At 39.2% G+C, this 25,589-nt stretch overlaps 1 pseudogene; it reads left to right on the top strand.

The window, feature by feature from the left end:
* LOC110308508 overlaps nucleotides 1-1,033 on the top strand; it is a 1,700-nt pseudogene extending 667 nt beyond the window's left edge.
* Nucleotides 1,034-25,589: the final 24,556 nt, after the last annotated feature.

Here is a 25,589-nt window from a genome sequence, read left to right as displayed (position 1 = left end):
GAGGGAGGAGGAAGGAAAGGAAAGGAAAGGAAAGGAAAGGAAAGGAAAGGAAAGGAAAGGAAAGGAAAGGAAAGGAAAGGAAAGGAAAGGAAAGGGGAAAGGGGAAAAGGGGAAAGGGGAAAGGGGAAAGGAAAAGGGGAAGGGGGAAGGGGAAAAGGGGAAAGGAGAAAAGGGGAAAAGGGGAAAAGGGGAAAGGGAAAGGGGAAAGGAAAAGGGGAAAGGGAAAGGGGAAAAGGGGAAAGGAGAAAAGGGGAAAAGGGGAAAGGGGGAAAGGGGAAAGGAAAAGGGGAAGGGGGAAGGGGAAAAGGGGAAAAGGGGAAGGGGAAAGGAAGGGAAAAGGAAAGGAAATTATCCATGATGAAGAAGGGTATCATGACCCATCCAACAGTGTGTAAATCCCTAACTGCTGAGTCTGAAGACACAGAAATGAATAAAGTACTATATGAAGAATTTAAACATTATTTATAAGATTACAACTGGCAAGATGAGTCAATGGATAAAGATACTTGCTGAGAAGACAAATAATGAAATAAAATAAACAGTAAACAAATATCCAATGACTTTTTACTCTAGTTGGGAGGAAAAAGTAGGGAGTTTGCTTCGATCTATAGACACGCATAAGGGCTTTCTCAATACGACTGCTCTAGCTCAGGAAACAACAACCATTCACAAATGCGATCTCATGGGAACATTTTAGTTTCTGTACATCAGTGGAAAGTGCTGTGCCAGTAAAAAGGCAGCACACGGAAGATGGGAAAATCTCTACCAGGTCTCCTAACAGGATATTAGTGTATAAAACGAAACAAAACAAACCACTAAATGTCTTCAGACTCTTCACAGCTGGTTGTAAACTTATGCAAGCACAATGAGGATCAGTGTGGAGTTCCTTTAAAAACTGAAAATAGACCTGCCATGTGACTCAGACATATCACTTCTGGGAATTTACCCACAGGCCTCCAAGTTTGCCTATCACGGAGACACCTTCACACTCATCTTAAATAACACAGCTTTAATTTACCAGTTTAGCAATTAAGTAAGAACCCTTATTTACTTATTGACAAACAGTCTGCAAACAAGAGAAATACAGAGAAAACCTGATAAAAGTGTACATAGGTATTAAAGTTTTCCAAGGTGAAACTATAGCTCATTCGAATCATGAAAAACCACTTTCACTGATGACCACCAAAAGTAGGAATTAAAGTATTTTTCCTTACTATTGTTAGCATTTTTTTAGAAAAGTCTGGAAAAGTACTGATAAAGATACTCAGAAGAATGAACCATTTTTCTCATTTTGTTGTTGATAATTATATAGGCTAATAGGACATAGCGTTCTGTCTATAATCTATCACTGTTGGAGGCCTTTGCTTTTAGAGTAAATGGAATTCAAAGTGACTGTTTTAGTTCACAAGGTGTTGCTGGAAAAATCAGTGCTGTGCGCTAACATATACACAGAGTTCAAATCAATATTCATCCCAAGATGAATTCCACTGGGAAGCGGGGGACGAATGGACCCACAAAGTATACTTTGTATGCTGTGCCTTCTGTTTACACATGAAGTGTTGTTGTTGTTGTTGTTTGGGTTTTTGGGGTGTGTGGTTAATATGCCTTTGAGTCACCATCTTGAATATTTTCATTATTCTAATGTAATTTGTTTTGGTCAATACCATTGACCACAAGACAAGCTGGTTTCAGCAAAGGACAGCTTCTTGAGCCTGAGTTTAAGTTGGTCAGTAATTATACATCTAGATAAATAAGAGATAAGGTTATTTTACTTAAGAAGAGTTTACAGTGCCTTATGAGACACACTCAGAAGATGACGAATAGTTAGTTTATTAGGAAAGTTACCCATCAGCATAATGACAATTCACACAAAACTGGAGCTCATGAGATCTAAAGCCCTTTCTTTTAACTTGGAATGGGCCAACTTATTTTAAATAAATACAATTCCTATCTAGAAGCTGACATTTGTAGAAGACCTGAAGGAGATAAATTAATCAAATAGATATTAGGGAGAGACCTTCAAGAAAGAGACAGTTCCAGCCAATTTCCTGAAGCAGAGTATGTCTGGGCCCCAGCAATGAAATGAAGGACAGTGTGGCTGCAGAGGTAGGAGGGAGTGGCAGAAACTAGAGACAGAGGACCAAGGGCTATATGACAATAGACATGGTAGGGTATTTCAAGACTATCTTTTATTGTCTCTGTAGTGAAGAGACATCATTAGCTATTTAGATGTAAATGTCCTCCAGAAGACTGGAAGCCCTTTAGGTTCCCTACAGGGATCAAGGGCAGAAGCTGGGTAGCAATAGCAGTGATTTAGGTGAGGAATCATGGTGTGCAAACTAGCGTGAGTGGTCAGAGCAGAGGAGGGAGTCGTTGCCGGGTGCTGATGTATTTTAAACACGGGATTTCCTAAAGGATGGACAAGCCACATGATCTGAAGGTTTTGGCTTTGAACAAATGGAAACACAAATATCATCAACTGCACTGCAGAAAAACAGATTTCTGTGAATATTGGATACCAGAATTTTACTTACAACTGGATATGGTACAGGCACTCAGAAAGTAGGGATTGAAGAATGAAAAATCCAAGGTCATCTTTAGCTACACTTGAAATTCAAGGCTAACCTTTGCTACCCAGAAATCTTTTCTTACTTAAAACAAAAAAGTAAGAAGATAGAAAGGAAAATGGAAACATAAATTTTAATTGGACACACATTGATCTTTGGGTGCCAAGAGATGTCCAAGGCACAACTGGCTGCATGAAGTTTGGAACATGTGTGGAGTTGATCTGTACAATTACAGTTGTTAGCTTATGAATACCATTTGAATCTACAGCTTTAGGAAAGACGGGGTAGAGAGGGTATTCTAGTTTCATCTCTGCTCCTGTGACAAACATTCTAACAAAAAGGAACTTAGTGAAGAAAGGCTTAATGTGGCTCGCAATCCCAAGTTTCAGTCTATTATTCCAAGGAATTCAGAGCAGGAACTTAAAGTATCACAGTCAATATCCACAGCAGAGAGAATAAACACATGGATTCTTATTTGCCCTCTACTAACTCCTCCTCTTATAGATTGCTCTGGATCCCCTATCTAGAGACTGGTGCCACCCACAATGGAACCAGTCTTCCTATGTAGGTTACCAATCAAAACAACCTCCCACAGACATATTCACGGGCCAGCTTAATCAAGAGAATTAATGCCTCATTAAGACTTCCCTCCTAGTGATTCTAGGTTGTACCAAGTTGACAGATAAAACTAACCAACATAGATTCATTGATACTTCAGTATTCACTATCTCAGATCTGGGGAACTAGAAAGAAGTCTGGTGAATTGGGGAGTAGAAAAACCAAGAGAAGCAAGTCTCTTACAAACAAACAAAATTAATCAAGGAGAAGGGAGCCAGCAACTGTGCCACTGACATGTGTCCTGTGACATAGGAACGTAATGGAGAATGGCTCACTGGATCAAGCTATTTGAGATCAAGTTGCAATTTCAGTGAAGTTATGAGGTACAAGTCTGGCTAGGGTTGCTTTAAGAGTGAAAAGTGTAGAATAAAAGACAACAGAAGCAGATAACATCTTTGAGTATTCCTTGAAGGCATAATAAAGACATTATAGTAGCAATAGGAAAATGGCTATTTTGGTGTGTTTGGGTTTCTATAACAATACTTTCACAGACTGGGTGGTTTTAAAAACAACAAAGTTCTCATGGTTCTGATCCATTCTATACCCAAGATCAAGGCACTGACCTGTGTAAGGACCATCTTCTCCTTGTAACTTCACGTGGAGGAAGGCATGAAAGGTCCCCTGGGCCCAGTTCATTTATAAGAGCTCTACCACCTTCCAAAAGCTTCATCTTGTCCTAGCATCACTCTAGGAGCTAAACTTTTAACACACAAATGTGGGAGGGAAATAAACATTCCATCCATTTTAAGGGTTAAGAGTGAATTTTCAAATTGAGCTGTCTTGTATTCATGGCAAAGCTGCAGTGACTCAATGGAAAAGGAAAACAGACTTTGTTTACTCAGAGGGTTGGCCATAGAGTCTGAGCTGCCCAAAGTTTATGGCTGGAATCTTAAAACCTCTTTCAGTTCACTTCTTCTCAATAATCCTGAAAGGTAGAAGCCGTCTCTATGGATGAGGAAACTGATGCACTAAAGCTTTATAACCTGTTGGGACACACACTATCTTTATGTCCATCAACACTGCCACCAACGCCCACTCCCGATTGAACACCCACAGCCCAGTGCTGCATCATTTGGAGGGCTCATTTAAATGTGCTGCACCTACCTCTGGAATTCTCTTTTCATCTGGCATTGAACTTTTATAGCCAATTATCCTTGTATTCTCAGCCAGGTAAATGGTTTCTGCCAAAGGTGTGGAATGCCTTCTGCCTGGAGGGGAATTCATATTTCGAAGTCATTCCTAGAGAGATAAGAGAAAGTTTCTTTCGGAGCTCTGGGTTCAAATACCAAGTGCATGCCTTCATAGGTACCAGTGTCAGACCCGCTTTGAACTACATTTTCAGTGGTACATCAGAAAGAATCTCTAGGCTGCAGAGCCAAATGGAAGCAAGAGCATTCCACAGTTTCCTTTTAAAATGTTATCTATTTATTTACTTTGTGTGGTGAGATATGGCCACAAGTGATAGGGTCACGTGTGCAGAGGTGAAGGGACAACTTGAAGGATTAAAGTCTTTTCTTTTTACCATGTGGCTTTTAGGGATCAGACTCAGGACATGGGCTTGGCAGCAAATGCCTTAACCCATTGAGCTCTCTCACTGGCTCCTCAAATACTTTCTGTTTTCACATCATTAGAAGTGATTAAATTAAAATAATATCTTTTATATAGATAGAACATATATACTATAATATATGATATATATATATAGAGAGAGACAGAGAGAGACAGAGAGAAAGACAGAGAGAGAGAGAGAGAGAGAGAGAGAGAGAGAGAGAGAGAGAGAGAGAGAGAGAGAGAGAGAGAGAGAGAGAGAAGAATAGCACACAATACTCTAATGCATATGCTGGGCATCAGGGAATTCACTAAATTGTTATTTCAAATTCTGCCCCACAACAGGATTTCCTAAATAACCAAGTACCTACCCATCCAGGGGTTTCCTTTTCAAGGACAAGACGTACATCAGTTACACACCCTCTTTGAACTGCAGATTCTCATTTATCCTAAAAGAAACCAGTATTTCTAATTGCTTCATAGCATGAAGACAGGGAGAAGAATCTGGAAGCTTCTTTGTAGCTGACATTCATTACCTCCATCCTTTTGGCCCCCCAAAGATCTAGACTTTGTCTTTGTTTTCATTGTATGCATTTATGTAACTGGTATTGGGTTACATAAAAGCATTCTCATACATGAGTATAAAGTCCATCAATACTTCTCCCATTCAGTAACCCTCTATATCAGGTCTCTCTTGCCCATGCCTAGGCAGTTTGGCTTTTTCTTTCAAGTCATACATGATTTTATGTAACTATATAAAATATGGTAACTACAAATGAGAGGACGTATGAAGTATTTGCCTTTCTGACACTGGCTCATTTATTTGGTATGTTTATCTCCAGTTGCATCCATTTCTCTACAAATGAAGTAACTTCTCTCCTTATGGCTAAAAGTTTTCACTGTATGACATTTTCTCACCTGTTTCTCTGCTGGTGGACACTTGTGCTAATCCTTTCACTTAGATCATGGGAATAGGACTCAATAACTATCAGCTGCTAAATATCTCTGTGATATGTGAACTTTTAGTCCCATGGCTGAATACTCAGGAGTGGTTTAGTGGGATCTATCATGACCTATGTTTTGATTTTTGAAGGATTTTCAAATTTATTTCCATAGTGAATTGACAGTTCCTTTGCTACCAGAAGTGTAGAAGAGTTCCCTCTTGTCCAAATCCTTGAAAGTATTTATTTTTGTTTCCTTAATAACTGGAATTCTGATCAGGGTAAGATGGAATCCCAGTGAAATTATAAATTCCATTTTTCTGACTGCTGATGATATTGAATACTTTTTCATGTTTATTTTCCATTTGCATTTCATCTTTTTAAGAACTGTCTGCTTATTTATATTATATGTTTACAAATGGGTGTGCAATTAATAAAAAGGAGAGCATAATGGAGCATGCCTTTAATCCCAGCACTTGGGAGGCAGAGGCAGGCAGATTTCTGATTTCGAGGCCATCCTGGTCTACAGAGTGAGTTCCAGGACAGCCAGGGCTACATAGAGAAACCCTGTCTCAGAAAAACAAAAAAAAAAACCAACAAAAACAAAAAAACAAAAAACAAATATAAAAAGAAAGAGCATAAATTTTAAAGGGAGCAAGGAGGGGATATATGGGAGAGCTTAGAAGGAGAAAGGGGAAGAGAGGGGATTGTGTAACTGTATTATAATCTCAAAGAAATAAGAGATAACTTTGTAATGAACTGTTCATTCATTAGCCCATTTATTAATTCAGTTATTTGACTTCTTGTTATTTAACTTTATGAGTTATTTATCTATTTTAAATGCCAATGCTCTATCAGATGCATAGCTCGCAAGTCTTTTCTCCTGCTCCATAGGCTGTTTCTTCTCTTGTCTAACGGCTTCCTTTGACATTCAGAAGCTTTTTAATTTCACAACACCCCACTTGTCCGTTGTTGGCATTCTGTCCTGAGAAGCTGGGTTCCCATGCATAAAGTTCTTCCCTGTTCTTATATCTTGAAGTGTTTTTGCTACTTTTTTTTCTAATAATTTCAGAGGACCTTGGTCAATATCAGGTGCTGTAGCTGCACGGGCTTGTAGCTGGCTCTTCTACTCTACTCCAGCCATCTGTGGTTCTGGTTGGTATCAGTGGCCTGCTGGTTTTGTGATTATGGCTGTGTCACATGATATCAGGTACAGTGATCTCCAGCCTTATTCTTTTGGCTCAGGATTGCTTTAGCTTTTGTGATTCTATATGAATTTTGGATGGCTTTTCTGTCTCTGTGAAGGATGCCATGGTTGATGGCCATGATATAGTGTCTGTAGCATATCATTTTCACAATGTTGGTCTTCCGATCCAGGAGCATGGAAGTGGCAGGGCTCAGTTTATAGGTAAGAAATGAAAATAGATTTGAAAATGCCTTCTCCACAAACCAACCTGTGCATTCAGGGCAAATGTTGTGTGATTTAGGACCCTTGGCTATCGCTTCTCGGCCTTTTGGCTAAGATCAAGTGTAGGACCCTTGGCTAAATGTTCCTGCCTCCAGGAAATGATACTTCTTCTTTCCTCTTCCTCTTCCTCTTCCTCCTCCTCCTCCTCTTCCTCTTCTTCCTCCTCCTCTTCTTCTTTTCTTCTTCTTCTTCTTCTTCTCCTCCTCCTCCTTCTCCTCCCTTTGTCATACAACATCCAGGTTTGTTAGGTAAAGATATTTACTGTACACACTTTAGATTCAAATGTTCTTATGGTTGTCTCTCAAACATTATTATTTGTATAACTTTTGTTATAATATCCAAGAGACCTGGCTTGTGTTATTTTTAATTTTCATGATATAAACACCATATATGAGTTAAACGTTTAGATTTCTTCATCAAGAGTTTTATTGTCAACATTTAAGATCAGGGTTGCCTTGGTAAATAGAATTTTCTACATCTGTAAAATTCAGCACATTCATCTGAGGCAAATTTAAAAATAAAAATATAAAACCAGACTCTGCCTTTTCCAGGAAGTTAAATTTTTATTTCACTGTAATCTGGTGTGAAGAGTGAGCTGTTTGTCTAACGAACATGAGACCTGGTAATGATCACCATACTTCAAAGGAGGAAAGCAGAAGGCAGAAGCAGTTTGGGCATTTTTGCACACCTTAAGTATAGTATGGGTTGTAGAGTTCAAGTGGAGGAATGTTAAATAAAATGGAAAATAGAAAAAGCAAAGTAGTTGGGTGGTGGTGGCAGCATACACTTTTAATCCCAACCCTTGGCAGGCAGAGGCAGTCACATTTTCATGAGAACAAGACCAGTCTGGTCTACAGAGCAAGTTCTAGGATAGCCAGGGCTACACAGAGAAACGCTGGCTTGAAAAATCCCAAACAGTGAAGTACCACAAAGAGTGTAGCATAGCCACACTTCGGCAAAGTGGTAAGGTTATTTTGTTTGTTTTTTGTTTTGTTATTTTTTTTTTAATAAGGGCTATTTTTCCCATTAAAAACCAGCCCGCCCCTTCTACTAACATAAATTTATCTCTCATTACCATAAATTACCAAAGAATACCATGAGGTTGTTTTGGGCTTTCTGCCTCATACTGTGGTATCAACTGAGTTCCTCATATTGAAAACAACCTAACAAAATATGGAATGCTGTTTTGTTAAGATAACATGTTGGCTAGAGTTATTTTGGAAGACCCAGTGTTGACATCATAAAACATTTGAGAAATAATCAATTTAAAGTAGACAAAATGATGAACACACTCTTATCTGAACTTAGAGACTAGAGAGGAAGCTCAGTTGGTGGACGGCTTGCCTAGCACTCAAGACCTATCCATGAAGGCCTGGGTGTGAGCTCCAGCACCACACAGAGTGGGCATGGAATCACAAAACCATAATGCCAGTACTCAGGAGGTGGAGACAGGAGTATCAGGAGTTCAAGGTCATCTTTGGCTATATTGTGAGTTTGAGGCTAGGTTGTGATGGAGGCCCTGTCTCAAAAACAAACTACCAACAACAGCAGTGAAATCCTCCAAAGTTATCTGACTTTTGCATGCATATAATGATATGCAGGATGTATGGATTATATCATCATATGTAGGATGGAGGCATGTAAATATGAACAAACACATGTGTGGAGAAAAACCTGGAGACAGATCCCATAAATAACCTATTTCTGTGTATGGAGACTTCTTGACATGTAGATTTATTTGAAAGTTTCTTAACACCATTTCCACTCATTGCATGTACATGTATATCTAACTGCTGTTGGGGAAAGGGTTTAATGTGGTTCACGGTGGGCACTAAAATATATTGAGTTCTACCAATAACAAGAAAAAAGCCCAGAATGTTTCAAATACTAAATGAGCAAAAACAGATTTACAGTCGTCATTATTCAAAGTCTCTCTACTCCCAAGTTCTCAAGAAACAAACAGTTCATCTTACCATAGGCCCTGAAGCTATTGCCTTGGGGCTGAAACCAGCCCTGCATCCATTTTGCTGTGATAACGTGTGCTCCAATGTACTTGACCTTATTTGATTTCTTTTGTTTGTTCATTTTGTGATTGTTTGTTTGTTTTTCAGTCCTGGGCATGGAAGCATGGCCCCTGTGTATTCTTGGTAGGTGCCTTCCCAGGGAGTTAGACCTTGACATTTTATTTTGAGTCTGGATCTTATGAACACTACTAGGCTGGTCTTGAACTCACTCTAGCTCAAGCAGGCCTTCAAAGTGTGATTCTCCTAACTCAGCTGCCTAAGGAAGATTTTCCCAGCTCGCTCGTTCTTTCTTCTTTTCTTTTCTTTTCTCTTTTCTTTTCTTTTCTTTTCTTTTCTTTTCTTTTCTTTTCTTTTCTTTTCTTTTCTTTTCTTTTCCTTTCCTTTCCTTTCCTTTCCTTTCCTTTCCTTTCCTTTCCTTTCCTTTCCTTTCCTTTCCTTTCCTTTCCTTTCTTTCTTCTTTCTTTCTTTCTTTCTTTCTTTCTTTCTTTCTTTCTTCTATTTTGGCATTTGCATACATAATTTGTTTGGGTTTGATTTGATTTGATTCTCCCTTGCCCACTTCTCTCCCTCATCTTCCTGTTCCCCTCTCCCTCTGCTGTATACTTCTGCCTCCAGTATTTCCCCCTCCACTGGAATATCTCCTGTTCGATTGCCTTTGCCCCAGGGTCCCTGAACTCTTTATTCCATGTCATGAACCCCTTTTTAGTTTCCTTGTTTTTACTCAAGATTGACTGCATCGTTTTAACTATTTTGTGCTTTGAGCTCCTTTAGGAACGTCATGTTCATAGGCACTGCAAAGTTAAGCTACGGCCAAACCTAAATCTCTTAGTTACTCACAATATGGTGATAAATATAAATACAAATACCCACACACAGAGAATGCTACAGACAGGAACAGGTACGATTGCATATCCATCATTGCAAAAGGGCATTTCCATATTGATAGAGAGTGTGAGGGGTGACTATTTAAATTCCCAAGTCAAAAGAGACCTAACACGAAACAAAGAAGTAGACATCATTCTTTTCAGTGAGCAACAATTGGCCCCAAGCTATAGGTAGTAAAACATGCACTTCATGAGAGATTATCTGTAACTTACTAAGAATGCTAAGATGTCTCCATTGATTCCTCCATTGAAATGACAGGAGAAAACACAGTGTATATACTAATGACTAAATAAATGTTCTTAATCCTCAACTTGAATAACAATCAACTCCTCAGACCTGTCATTCTGACAGAGTTGCCTATTCAATGAAAAATTCCCCCAACAAACTGTCTGAGGAAAGGAAGGGGCATGCCAGTGCTCCAACAGCTCACATCAACACCATGCGGAACTAACACAGGAGAGAGGTTGATACATAAGTCTCCTGGAGAATGCCAGCATTATCAACAAGCAGAATTGGTGAAAGGGGAAATCTTACAGGAAATGATCCTCCTGGTAGGATTTTGCCATGGAAACTCTAAGGCTGGGTCTGTTTCATGCCACCATGTATTAGGACTTTAGTTTTGATCACACTCTGATAGATCTATGTGTGCACGAATAAAGTCGCAAATCAATTGCAGGTCAATTCTGCACACAGACAAGTCATTCGAAAGATGTGTTTTAAAGACTCTGGGAAATGAGTTAAAAAAAATACAGGGAACCGAGAGAAGACTGAGGTAGGTCCCTTCTCTTGGTAGCTCATAATGTTTGTACAAGCAAATAGCTTCAATCTTGTATTGAATCAACTCAGGGAAGTAATGCAGACATCTTGTATGGTTATGGAATCTGGGAGCAGAACCAGTTTAGGGGTGATCCTAGAACCCATTACCTGAAGTGGCTCAGTTGGTCTGGAGCTATGGTTGAGGGTCCTCGGGTGAACAAATGTGGGCTGAAATAGCAGTGCTTTGGAAGGAGCTAATGTATATACTTTTAGTGTTGTAAGCTGTTGGTAATGGCATGGGCCTGAGAGACTTGATATATATGTGGTTTAGAAAAGGACAATAGGGTCAGTTGTGTATTTACTTGGACAATATGGCAGCTGAATTCAAAGTGGTTTCTTTTGTGGGTAATGCAAACCTGTTAGTCACGAACTGGTCACAGTGAGGTTGATGGTAACACATTGCAGAGTGTGCATTCAGTGTTTGTCGTGATGTGTAGTCCACCCTTCCATACATCATACATACATACATACATACATACATACACACATATATACATACATACATATTTGTGGACTCAACCTACTTTGGATGAAAATACCTGGGGAAATGTGTTCTTTCCCCATAGTCTAACACATATAGACTTCTTCTATTGCCATCCTCCCCTGGATAGTCTTATATGCCAGCTCCCTCAATGTCAGTCACATCACACTAGGCATTATAAGTCATCTACAGATGACTTAAAGTGGACAGGAAGATGGGTATAGATGCTGTGCACATGCTGTGCTATTTGGTATATGTGACTTGAGCATCTGGGTTCCGAGGAACAGTTGTGTACCCTGTGTTCACTGTGTAGGCTCATAAGAGTATGTATGAAATTAAGGGTAACATTGTATTTACAAGAGACTGGGGAAATATTTTATTCTGAAAAAGGACATTATTTATTCACATCACAATGGCATTCCAAATTAGACTGCTCTAACATTTAACAAAATAAGCATGGATGCCTGGATGTCAGCCATATGGCATCCAAGAGGGGTGCATGCTTTCTGCTGGGGCCTCAGCTAGCAGGCAGATTTCCACAAAAGAGACTGACTATCTGGCCTTAGAGGGACATTTGAAATCAAGAATGGGAAAAAGGCAAATGAACTGAGAATCTGTCTTCTTGTTGTTGTTGTTGTAGTTGTTGTTGTCGTTTTTATTGTTGTTTTACTAAAAATCTGGTCTTGGTTGTTTAACCACTAGGCAGCTACTCCTTTCTACTCAAAACCATGAGATCAGATAGATCCTCCTAGCCTGCTGAGGGCTGTCAATAGAGTCACAGGAAGACTGCAACAGATCTGAGAGCCAGTATGTAGCCTTTATGGCCCTAAGGCAGGACTGCTCTGTATGAATCTGAGAGGTATAAGCTGACTAGCTAGGATCTTCTCAGTAGTACCAGGAGCAGAGAAACAATTCTGAATAATCATGATGAATCCAGAGAGAATCAGGAATGTGACAAGTGAAGTCTTCTGCTCCATGTGGCCTCAGGATTAACCCCATGGGGTTTGTAAGGTTAAAGGGTCTTTCCAAGACCTTCCCTTGGGTTAAAGCAAAAGAGCAGACTTCCGTGCAGAGCAGCACTGTGCACACTGGAATCAGGACCCCACAGAACAATGCTAAGTAGGCCAACAGGTGCCAAGGCAACAGCGTAGCATTTGGGGACTGCAAGTAACAAACAACTAACCTGAGAATACCAGGGTGTGCAGCAGGCTCTGACATCAGAGAGTAAAGCTAGAGAAGCACCCAAGAAGGAGATGAGGCAAAGTGGAACAGGGTCATTAAAGAAGAGATCGGTATCGTAGACAGATGGCTCCATCTTCACTGAGCAAAGATGGAGATGGCAAGAGAAAGGAGTGATCTGACAGGAAGAGCACAGGGGCATAAGTCCTGGAGAATCATTGGATTTATCTAGATGAACAAATGAGTGTAAAGTTGCATGATGGGAACAATCTTTTCAGTGAGGATGACATTGCCCGGTGACCACTGAGAGCATCCATAGAAACGGTACTTGCCTGGGAGGATGAGAATAGAGCTTGAGCATGTGCTTAACTGTGATCTAGAGTGCTGATACTGGAGCCTGGGAGCACTCAAATCCAGCCCTAAGACTCCAGGAGCACTCAAATCCATCCCTAGAGCCACAGGTGCCCTCATATTCATCCCTAGAGTCCCTTGAGCACTCAAAATTTATCCCTAGATCCCTGAGAGCACTCAAATCCAGCCCTAGAGCCTTCTTAAAATGACAAGAAACACTTCACTTCCCAGGTATCACTTCTTCATAGAAAATGTGCTGTGGAATGAAAGTCAATGGAAATGACTAAGTTAGCCCAAGCTATATGATTCAACCTGGGAAATCTCAAAAGGTATGGCTTTTATCACTAGGACCATGCTGAGTTGGAACCATTTAAAAGAGGTTACAAGCCTACTCATCAATTATAAGTCAGGGTTCAAGGTCATTCTATACCCAAGAACTCTGTTTGACTTCTCCCAGGTTTCAAGTATAAATTCTGAGGTTAGCAGCCCCTAACCTTTTAAGTAATCCATTGAGAAGACAGGGTACAATTTTTTTCATCTCTAACCTGCAATTCTCTTAAACTCCTCATTACCTCTAGTCATGCAACTGAATTAAGAAGGAGAAAGAATCTCCAGGCACGGACAGCTACTAATGGGAATTATAATAGAACATGAGACCAGAAAGACAGCTTTGGTTATTATAGGAGTTCTAACATTTTCCAAATCTGTCAGCCTGACAATGCGGTGTTTCAGTAACGGCTGAGTCATGAATCTATTTCAATTAGTGCACAAAAGAACAAAAATTGTACGTGACATTAGACCACAGACTCTGGCTAAATCTGCACAAAAACAGGGCAGGGGATGAGTGCTGTCTTAGAAATGTAGGAAAGAACAGTACAGCGATTGAAAGCAAGGTGTGGTAGTGACAGTGATGGTGACAGGGTGTGTGTGTATGTGTGCATTCGTGTGTGTGTGTGTGTGTGTGTAAGAGAGACAGAGAGAGAGAGAGAGAGAGAAAGAGAGAGAGAGATAGAGAGGGAGAAGGAGAGGGAAAGTGAAAAGGAGAGGGGGAGCAGCAAAAAAGAAAGGTTGAAGGAGAGACAATCCTAGAGATGTTCTGTAGTATATTGTATTAATCTCTATTCCATCCTCTTTGTATTATTAATCGTAGCATTGTGGTGATAATAATTCTACCAATAACTTTATTTCTTTACATCTACAGCTCCTAGTTTAATTGTCTCTTTCAATTGCATTGAAAATGCAATTATAAAAACATGAAGAGCAGAAAATGACTTTGATCATTCACCTAGATCTGACATGGTGTCCTCTGCATACTAAGTCTGCATTATGCAGTACAGAGTCATGAAGATTTCAGTGGCTTGACACTCTGGCATAGATGTGATTTGCATAGTGACAGAAGATGGGATCACAAATGAGCAAGGTCTTAGAAATGATAACAGCTTAACACCCAGAAGAAACGAACAAATGCTATTGCAAAGAAATATAAAGTAATGCAAAATATTGGGATTTAGTGGCATAAAATTTTGAATCCTCAAGATCGTAGAGAGACTAATAAACAAAAAGTAAATTTTTTAAAGAGTGCAATCACATGATAATGAGCTAATATCATGTCCATAATGCATACCATGTGCTCTAAGTCAGATTTTCATGTTACTCTATAAACTCATCAGGGATGGAGAAAGAGAGAAAGAGAGAGAGAGAGAGAGAGAGCTAAAACAGAGATTGACTGAAGCATCCAGCTACTGTTGTTTCAACAATAAATTCCATATTATAAGTACATATATGTTGTATATATGCAAAAATTTGTTTGCAGATTTTCAGAATCACATAGAGAGAGGGTTGTAAGAATATCTTAGTTTGTTCAAATTATTAAAAAAAATTATCAACCAGGTAACTTATAAACTGATTGAAGTCCTGGAAGGTGAGATGTGTGAAATCGAGGTGCCAGCAGATCAGGTGCCTTCCTCATAAAGCAGGCATCCTTGCTGTGCTGTCAGAGGTAAGTAAGTGAGCTCTCTGTGGTGTCTTATAAAAAGGTGCTAATGCATTGGATGAGGACACTATCACATAATCTAATTAACCACAGAACCCACACCTCCCCGAATCACTGCTGCACTGTACAGTAACAGAGATCCACTGTGTGAGCCAACATCACAATTGCTGTACTGGGGGTCACCATGATATGTGTGCCAAACCCAATTCTCTTTTGTGACATTGTGGTGCCAATGTACTATCATAATGTCACATTACGATATCCAAACTTCCAGTGTGCCATCACATGGTTACCTTGTAGTATCTTATGTCTCCTTTTATGTGACATCATAAATTTCCTGTGTGTCTTCACATAACTTTCTTATGATGTAGTATTGCTCCATTGTGATGTCACAAATCTCCATTGTGTCATCACAATGATCTATTTTAACATTACAAAGATCCATTGTGCCATCTGAACATTTCATTATGAAATCACAATGATCCACTAACACATCACAGGGCTTCACTATGGTACCACAATTCTACATTGTGGCAACACAAAGTTCTTCTCTATCTCCACAGTGTTCCATTGTGTCATTATTCTATATATTTGACATCACAACACTGATCTTCATCATCACAGTGTTCTGTTGTGTCATCACAACGTTCTACTATGTCTGCATAATCCTTCAATGTGTGTTCAAATGTTCAATCTAGTGTGACTTGACTGTTTTTCAGTGTGTCATCACAATACCCCAGTATGACATCACAGTGCTTCAGTGTGTCATCACCATACTCCAATGTGATTCACAGTGTTTCAGTGTGTCATCACTATGCTCCAATGTGATTCACAGTCTTTCAGTGTGTCATCACCATGCTCCAATATGATGTCACAGTGCTTCAGTGTGTCATCACAATGTTACACTCTGTCATCAGAATATTCTATTATGACTTAGCAGTGCTTTATTATGATTTCAAAAGGTACCACTGTGACTTCACAGTGTACTATTGTGATTTCAAAATGTTCCATTATACTGTCTCAATACTGCACTGTGACAACAGTTTGATGAACTGTGGCAACACAATGTTAAATTGTGACATCACATTGTTGCACTCTTTAACTTTACCATCACAACGCATTGTGACATTACAGTGGTATGCTTGGCTATTACAATGCACCTTGGGGGCTAGTAATTTGATGTATGAATAGGAATAACCATTTAGAATATGAATCAGTCAGTCCCAGTATATCTGTCTGTCTGTCTGTCTGTCTGTCTATCTATCTATCTATCTATCTATCTATCTATCTATCTATCTATCTATCTATCTATCTATCATCTATCCATCAATCCCCCTCACAAATCAGAGAAACCAAACCAGAAGTAATCTCAGTGAACAATCCTAGTACCTATCCTAGCATTTTCACTTTCTCAATCTCCAAAAATATCTTTAACATTATATTCAAATTTTAAAACCCTTTATCCACCACTCTAAAAATCTCTATTGTATTTTGAGAAGCCAGGGTCCTCTTGGTCTTCTTCTTATCTTCTCAGGCTTTCTTTTCTGATTACTCTCAAAATGTTGGAACCCTCTAAAGCCAGGATGCTGGACCTCATTCAACTTCATGGACTTAGATACCATTGGTCATATGTTGAATTGCCTTCTTCCTAATAATGCTGGAGCTGTAACTCTTAGTTGCTGTGAACGTGAACTTATTTGTAAATTGCATAGTGTTGTAACCACTTTAGGATTAAATATTTAGGGTAAGTTCTAATTCAGTATCACATCTCTGAACAGAGACAAAATCTTTAGACAAGCAGGAAAAAAAGCAGAGCCAGAGATTGGCATGGTGTTCCTTCTTCTTCCAGTGAAGAAATATCAAGGAATATAAAGAGAAACATGAAGTGAATTTTCTTTTTGGTACTTGAAAGCATAACACTGATGACAAAACTTGACTTCTAACTTAAGTTTCTACCCTTGTGTGATACCATGCTCTGTTTGTTTGTTTGTTTGTTTGTTTGTTTTCCTCCATGTAGTTTGGGGAATGTTCATACTGCAGCCTGTGTTAACTAGTACACAAGCAATATATACTATTAATTCCCATAGGAATCTCCAACCCTGACCAAACTTGGCTTACACACTTTATATCTGACTGCTCACTTAACTTATCTTTAAATGTGCAAAAATACCTCAAAACAGAAAAACTTAGTTTTCACACTTATAACCTAATTTCTGTTTTATTTACTTTGGATAAATTGCCTACAATTTGTTCAGGTTGATGATGATGAAATCTTAGGTGTGGCTATGGATTCCTTTCCTTTAGCTATCCTATGTCAACCATCACATAGGATAAAAGCCTTGCCAACTTTACTTCCAAGAGAGATTCCCAACTCACCCTTCCTTTCCATAGGATTGGACTCACTCCATTGGCAATCATCAGAACTGGCCTGTCTGGACTATAGTTTCACCTGATGCTTCAGAGGATGCTGCAACCCACAAGCAATGGTCCTGAACAACAAGCAGTCCAGAGGAAGTCAGTTTCCTGCTTATACCCCCCCAGACAACCCCACTATCCTCCCCTTTAAGATTCTACTTGTCCTGACTCCTCTGAACATCTCAGCTGTCATCTTACACTCTTGCCTCTGACCTGACCTATTCAGTATCACTTGCTGTCTTTCTATTTTATAGAACTCAAAGCTTACCCTGTCTCAAAGCCTGTGCCTGTGCTCTCCCTCTGCCTAGACCAATTTACGAAGATTATTTCATGACTCTCCCTTCCTTGTTACTCATATTTCACTTAAAATTCCCCCGTCTTAGTCAGTAAAGTACTTGTATAGTTATAAACACAACTGTGTTGAATTTTCTATTTTCTTCATTACTTGCTTAGCATCTCACCCCTGACAAACTCATTTTCTGAGAACAGGAGCACATTTGTCTGCCTGTGTGTTGTATCCACCGTATGATCCAAATTCTCTCTCATATTTTGTGGCATGTAATAGATGCTCAGTAGATACTGACTGAATATAAAACAGGCCCACAGTTGCAGAAGAGAGTAAGGTGAATTGCTTAAGTTCACAACTAGTAAGCTACATAGTAAGACCCTGAACCCAGAATTCACCAGTTCCATTCCCCTTTCTTTGTGTGCGTCTGGAGATGTCCATGGCACATCTTTTCAGTTCTATAACTCTGATTCTCAAATATCACATCTTTTCCTTAAAAAAATTTCTTCTTTCCTTATATTTAAGATATATGTTTTCATACAATGATGGATAGTATCACCCAGTGATGAGAATGGGAACTAGGTTAATGGGAACTTTTGCTGGGATGTTGTTACCTGCACAAAACCCTATAAAAATCCATTTTTACACTTCATGACTCATCGATTCCTGAGGCCACAGGAACATGCCTAAAGACAGCTGCAAATCTAAGCTAACCCTTGACTTCTGTTCTCACAGCTGTTCTTTTGAGGTTTATTCTTGGAATCTATAAAATCAAGCCATTCTCCCAACGGAACTATATTTTTGAAATCCACTCTTTCTAAAGTTCCACCGTTATTAAAAGACAGCTGGCACAATGAGCCAGCCCAGCTACTGAAGAGTGAGGACCATGTTTGATGAGGAGAAAACCCACCATTTCCTCATGTCAAGACTCAGATCAGCAGTGGGGTTTTGGCTCTTTTGTGTGCTGCTAGGGCAGCAGTCAGGAGTGTGTAAGGGCATTTGTCACGTACATTGTTGCCCGCAAGGGTGAAGTGCCAACAAAAGGATTAGGTCTTTCTAAAGAATAGAAAGTGCCTCTGAAGTATTTTCCAAACCCTGACTCCAGGGTGTCCCTCCTCTGACATGCTCATAGGATCTGAACTAATTAGACAAAGAGAAGCCCTGCAGGATTAACCAAACTAAGAAAGGTACAGCAAGGACCTGAAGGGGCTTTTACCAAAGACAGAAACTGTTACATTTGGAAGAGAGGAAACGAGCTTTAGTGTGAAAAGGCGAAGCTCTAAGTCATTCTTGCTGTTGTAAGATTGGAAAAAGTTCTTTCTTTCTCTCTCTCTCTCTCTCTCTCTCTCTCTCACACACTCTCTCTCTCTCTCTCTCTCTCTCTCTCTCTCTCTCTCTCTCTCTCACACACTCTCTCTCTCTCTCTCTCTCTCTCTCTCTCTCTCTCTCTCTCTCTCTCTCAAGCAAGGAAGGAAAGTTCTTGATCAACAGCTTCAGGATCTATATGAAGACAAAAACAAAGTCCAGGATAGTCATGGATAATGAAACAGTTCTATCAGCCTCCTTTGGTTCCACAATTCTGCCCTCCATCATTGTCAATGGAGATGAAGAGGAGAGTGGATAGACTCAAATGACATCTAAGGAACACTTCAACGGAACATAGTAATAGGTAAAATAAGGGAATGGAGACAAATCCATGTCTCCTTGGCTCACATCATGAGAGCGTATACAGCTGAAAGTGCTGTATCTTAGAATGGAAAAATTGGAGATGGTAGTATGATAGTGTTTATACAGGAATCAAGGACATACACTTTTAAGTGTGAGATGGCCCTCATACATCTGATACACAAACATAGAACTTGGGTGACAGGTCTGACCCAGAAAGAAAGGCTAAAACTTACCAACACTCAAGAAGTATTTCTGTGTGGGCAAAATGATGAGGTAGCCAAGGAAAGACCTAGAAACTTGACATGGAGGAGAGAAAGTCTACCAATGGGCTGGATCAATTCCTAGAGATGAGCATCAGAAAAATAGCAAATACTTTTAGACAATCTCCCTTGAGGTTGAGTCCTAGCTGTACCACTGACATCTTTGAACACTTCAAGAAATTATCAAAAGTTCAACACCACTTTTGAATTTGGAAACATTTTAAAAATTGTATATATATATTTTTTTTCTCAAGTCTCGAAATGAGTCTCCCTAATAGTTTCCTCAGTACTGACTAAACAAAGAACAATTTTTTTTTCTTTTGGTTTGATTAGAATAACATTTCTAGTAGAAAATTACATTGGTTAAGTTTTCCAGTATTTTTCCAGCCACAAAGACTATAATTAAGTTGTCTACTTTTTAATACACTGAAATTTTACAAAAATGATCAGTGTATACCTAATGCACCGTGCATTTTTATTAAACACAATTAAGTTGATAAATAAGAAATTGAGCACAAAAAGTGACATTTCTTATGGGCTAAAATATCAAACTGACAAATGATAAGTATCGGTCTCCTTATCCATTGGTTTTGTGTAATTCTTTCGGGAATTTTTCCTCCTATTTAATAAGAGATCTTTTTCTAGGGTTCTTCTGGGCAGAGCTGTGCACTAAGCAGACAAATCAATCCAGAAGTCACTCTGCCTGCTCACACCCAAGAACAACCTTCCCTTTCCAATACCTGAGGGATGCAGCCTACATAATCAGGAATCTCAAGCTGGTTTGGCAAAGACCTATCCGTTTCTACACAACTGGGGAAATATGATGAATTTCCCTGTGATAGGAAAAAAGTCATCTAATTATACTTCTTAAATTATTTAGAATAAAGCATGTTAATGGAGGTGTCTTAGTTTCTGGATATGCTGCCCAGAACTGTAAAAATATATATTCTATTTCAAAAGTAAATTTGGGATCCAGAAGTAAGAGTTAGTTTTAAACAATTGCTTAGTTTTAAACAATTCCTAACTTCAGCCATGTTTTAGAATCTCGGTTATTATTAAATGTTAATAAGCTCATAAGGTATTCTTTTTTAAAGTCCCTGTTGTTGTTATTTCTATACATGCCACTTTGATTTATTATTAATCTCTGTTGCTTTCAACAGTAATAGGAATGGCCAGTGATGGGTAATACATACTAATTTTTATACATACATCTTGACAGTCACAATCGTTCTCACTGTGTACCAGGATGATTTACAAATCCCACTAGAGAAAAACACTTTATCCTCAGAGAGACAACACTATTTATTTTTAATATTAATGAAATTCGTATATGTATTTTGAGCGAATATGAATTGCTCCCGCAGGCCTTCAACAGGCCATAACATAGAGTTAGTGATCCACTGAGACTTCTTGGACCTTAAAGTTGATTATTTATCTATTTCTTTTAAAGAGATTTTAAAAATAACTTTCATCTAGTCTCTGAACAGAGACTAGAATACATTCTTACAGTTTGGGTTCATTTTTCTGTAGAGACAGTTATTTCTCATTGAGAAAACCATACATTTGTCTGGGAGCAGTTAAAAGGATGCATCACCCCCAAGGTCTGGGAAATGAACACTTAGTCTCCAGTTATTTGCTTGGGTAAAAATAGCTGATTTTGCATTAGAAGGAATTATATCTACGGGAACAATAGATAGGGTAAAATAAAAAATTGCAAAACAGGCATGGAGGAGCAACTTGCTTCAGAAAGATTAAGTTCTAAGCCAGTGATGTACATCAGAACTTGTGAATCTCATCCTTGACTGAATGCCTGCACTCATGGATGACTGCAGTCTCTAAGAGTCTGAAGCCAGTGTGAAGAGCTCTGAGGAGGTGGTTACATAGCATAGCCAGGTGGCCACACAGCTTCTGCAGACTGAGAATTTGAAGGAAAAAAACCCTAGCCTATTGTTGGATTGCATTGAATACACTAAGCTCCTTTTAGAGAGGTACAAAGCTAGGGTACCTTGCGGCTCCTCTTAGATACTAATTCTCCTTTATTAAATTGCAATTCCCACATGCAAGGCAGTTTTGATACCTGCCTTTTCATCTCCTTAATGTACATACGGCCTGACAGGTGACTAAGTACTGCATTGCTTGACATACTTCAAATCTCCCATCTGTTCTTACTGATTGGTACCCAGAGTCCTAAGAAAGGGGTGCTTCTATAGTGAGGGGATTACAAGCTGAGAGGCCCATCTTATGGTGAAAGCAAATATGTTGCATGTATTGCATGTACCTTAGCAAGCACCAGAGCATAGCAACACAGTGCTCGGTGGAGAGCTTTTTCCCTGCTATGTTGATATTTGGTATGAGTAGGAGTTACCAGGACTGCAGCATGGATCATAGGAGATAATTACATAGCCTCACATTACCTTGGGGGAAAGCCAAGTGTGGTCTCTACTGAATTACATAGCTTTTTGAACCATCATAAAGTTATAAAAATTCACTAAGTCCATACTTTGGAAAGCCAGGCGCTGCTACTGCAAGTCCATCAATGCACTGATGAAACCAGAATTAGGGAGAAATAGTATGGCCCTGTGCTTCTTTGAATACAGACTAAAGCTTGTGCGAAAGTCACTGTACATCAGTAAGTCTAACCTTGTTGAGTACCTCGATGGAGTTCTATGTCCAAATCAGTCAGGGTCTTGTAAATATTCATCCCAAACTAAGCTTGTCAGCTCCACTATAACAAAATAAAATTTAAGTCCTTTCCAAAGGCACCCTTTCTTGGCAATCAGGAAAGACTCTCATTTCTCTTAGTCTAGATTGACAATCTACAATCAAAAGTCAATTGCCTTTGAATACTATCTGTGTTGGTTAACTCTGGTTTAAAAAACAGTGACTTTGAAAAAAAAGTTAATGTTTTTGGAACCAGATATGATGCTGCATCCCTGAAATCTCAGCATCAGGGAAGGGAGGGGGCGGGAGGATAGTGAATTCTAGGACAGTCTGGGCTAAATAATAAAATCCTGTCTCATGTTAAAAGACACTTATTAAATAAGGCCATGATATTACTATTTATTTGCAAATTATAGAAATTAAATAAGCAACTTTCTTTTTATTTTCTTTTCTTTTAAGACAGCTCTGGTCCTGTAGCTCAGGCTGGCCTACAGCTCACTTCAATCTTCCTTCTTCAGCTGTATAAATACTGAGAGTCCAGGCATGAACCATCACTCGTGTGTGTGTGTGTGTGTGTGTGTGTGTGTGTGTGTGGTGTGTGTGTGTGTGAGAGAGAGAGAGAGAGAGACAGAGACAGAGACAGAGACAGAGAGAGACAGAGAGACAGAGAGAGACAGAGATAGGGACAGAGAGAGACAGAGAGCAAGAGAGAGAACATATTTCTAATAAACTAGTGATTCAAGCTGACAGCGATTCCACTAAAATCCATCTGTCTATACCACAATCTTAACTATTGGTCTCAAAATTCAGCCCAGAAAATCCACCTTGGAAATCATTTTGCAGAGATATTATCTGTGCATACTTTCAGAGAGACAATGTATTTTTCTAAGTCTATAAGACAATTACAATGAAAAGTATATCATGCCTTTAAAATATAAAGAGTACCTAAGAATCAGATGCCAACAAGCTGTCAATTGTGATACTGGCTCTTTCAGAGCTAACGTGCAGTCTGTCAGCATTGCCTCCCCAAGTATGTTGTCTGGAGACTCAAACACGCTGTTCGGAACAAACAGGAAACTCGTAAGGGCATCCTCTATAACATGTCTCGATAACATCGGTAATCAGTGTTCTGGGTACATGCCTCTTGGTCACATACGCTCCTACACGAGAGGGCAATAAAGGCAGGAATCTGTGTTTACTCTTCAATAATTAAGCGGAACACACAATGGATGAAAAACAAAGATAATCTTCTTGGCTGCTGACAGTGTGCTGAAGGGGAGAAAATAGCCAGTTATTAGCACAGTCATGAAGTCTCCAGGTCTCAAGAGGCCTGGATAATTTGCCAAGGGTGATAATACCCACTGTACCATCTTTTCTCCCACACTGCTTGATCACAGTCTCATCTCTAATGCAGAAGGATCTGAGACATCAGACTCCTTAAGAGATAAGTCCTATTCTTGTTTTTTCTCAATGTTGTCTTATAACAGAATGGAGTAACTAGTCGCGAATGACTCTCACACATGTGTATAACAAGGAAGATCCCAGCAAGAAGAAAACAACATCACTATAACTCACTTATGAACTACTAGCATGATTTCAGATTAGGCTGTGCTATGTGTTGCTAGAAGTGAAAGGTGTCTGCTCTTCTGCCCGAGTTGAAGCAGAAATAGAGAAATATCAACAAGTCAGACATGAAGCTGACTTGAGGTTGAAGAAGACATGAGGTTGGCCCTTCACATTCAGTCACCGACCATTGTTTAGGTGTGAACAATATTATCCTTTATGTGTAAACCTTTATGTGTAACCCCAGCTCTTTCTTTAGCACATTTTTGATGTTGACAATTTCATCCATTATTATAATAAATTTAGTCATTTCCCAAAGACCCTTCTGATTTTTCTCTCTAATCTCCTTTTCCTCCTGCTGGAATCCCTCTTCTCAAGTTCCTCCATGACTTTTATGCTTTTATTGTCTAAACTTAACTCTTAAATGAAGAGAAATAGTTAAGATTTGAGGCTACAAGTTACCACCGAAATAAATATATCCTAACACTTGGGAGGCTGGGGCAGGAAGATCATAAGTTCAATGCCAGCCTGGCCTACAAAAAATATGCATAAAACCAAACTAAACCAACCAAGTAACAACAACAACAACAACAACAATAAACCAAACAACATAACAAAACACAATGCAAAAAAAAAAAAAAAAAAAAAAAAACACCCACACATACACAGAGAGGAAAAATTACCCAAAGCTTTGATCCATTTTCCTCTAATACAGATCTATATAGTTTCTAAGACTTCCATCACAAAGTGTTCTTTATTGGTTGTTTCAAAGCAAAATAAGTCTATCTCATACACAATCCTGAAGTCTCTCTATGGCAGCTATGAGATGACAACCTTCTTGGTCTCTAGTTTCTCGTGGTTGTCAACTATCTTTGACTCTCCGTGGCTTATAGATGCATTGTTTCAATCTCAACTTCCATCTCACGTGGCCTTTCTCTGTGTGTTCATGAGCAAATTCCTCTCTTTACATCACAGCCTTGGTCACTGAGTAAGAACCTATCTTAATCCAATGTACCCTCTTTAATTATAATCTCCAAACATTCTTTCCTAACAAAGCCACAGTTATAGATCTAGGGTTTAGGACCTCAATATATCTTTCAGGGAGAAACAATCCATTATAAAAACTGACATAAAACATTGACTCACAGAAACCAGAAGTAGGAGTGTTGGTAGAATCCTTGGCTGATAGGCAACTATAGAAATGGGAAGGAGGGGACAAGGCACTTGGCCACAGCTTGCCATACCATAGGGTATTTGTATGTCAGGACCATGGACAGTAGTTCATCTTCCCTCCATTGCCTCCATTGTCCCATCTCCACACTGGCTGTGTGTATGTCTAGGAAGGGAAATGCTTTGCAGGAAGCTTCTCAAACAACTGCCACACTCTTTCTCTATGGTTGCTGAGTTTAGACCATATAAATCAATTATCTTAGCAGAACTATGTCTGGTCTGATGACTGTAAAGACATAATCTATAAAGTTTATAAAAATAAAAAGTCTGCTAGATTATAAAGATGACTGTTAGCTTTCTTAGGAAAAAAATTAGGGTTCTATCCTCATTGAAAAGTCCCAGGTTCAAAATACCAGGTCTAATGACTCAATATACAGTGGAAGACATGAACTCCATTAGCCTTTGTTCCAAAAAGTTTATGAAATTCCATTTCAAGTTAGTGGAGGAGATAAACTCTCCAGTGCTGATGATCCTCTCTCTGAGAGGAGGCATGTTAATGTAGCATGCAAACAAACACACGTGTGTTAGTTATGGTCCATTTGAAAGCCAGAAGAGAAGGCTGAAAAATGAACAGCAGAAAGGCAGTGAGCAGGGTGTGTGCATTTAAGGAACCAGGTAATGGATGCCATATACAT

This window comes from Mus caroli, chromosome 13 (assembly GCF_900094665.2).
Source record: "Mus caroli chromosome 13, CAROLI_EIJ_v1.1, whole genome shotgun sequence".
Lineage (NCBI taxonomy): Eukaryota > Metazoa > Chordata > Mammalia > Rodentia > Muridae > Mus > Mus caroli.
The sequence above is the reverse complement of the archived record's forward strand: the minus strand, read 5'-3'. Positions and strand labels throughout refer to the sequence as shown.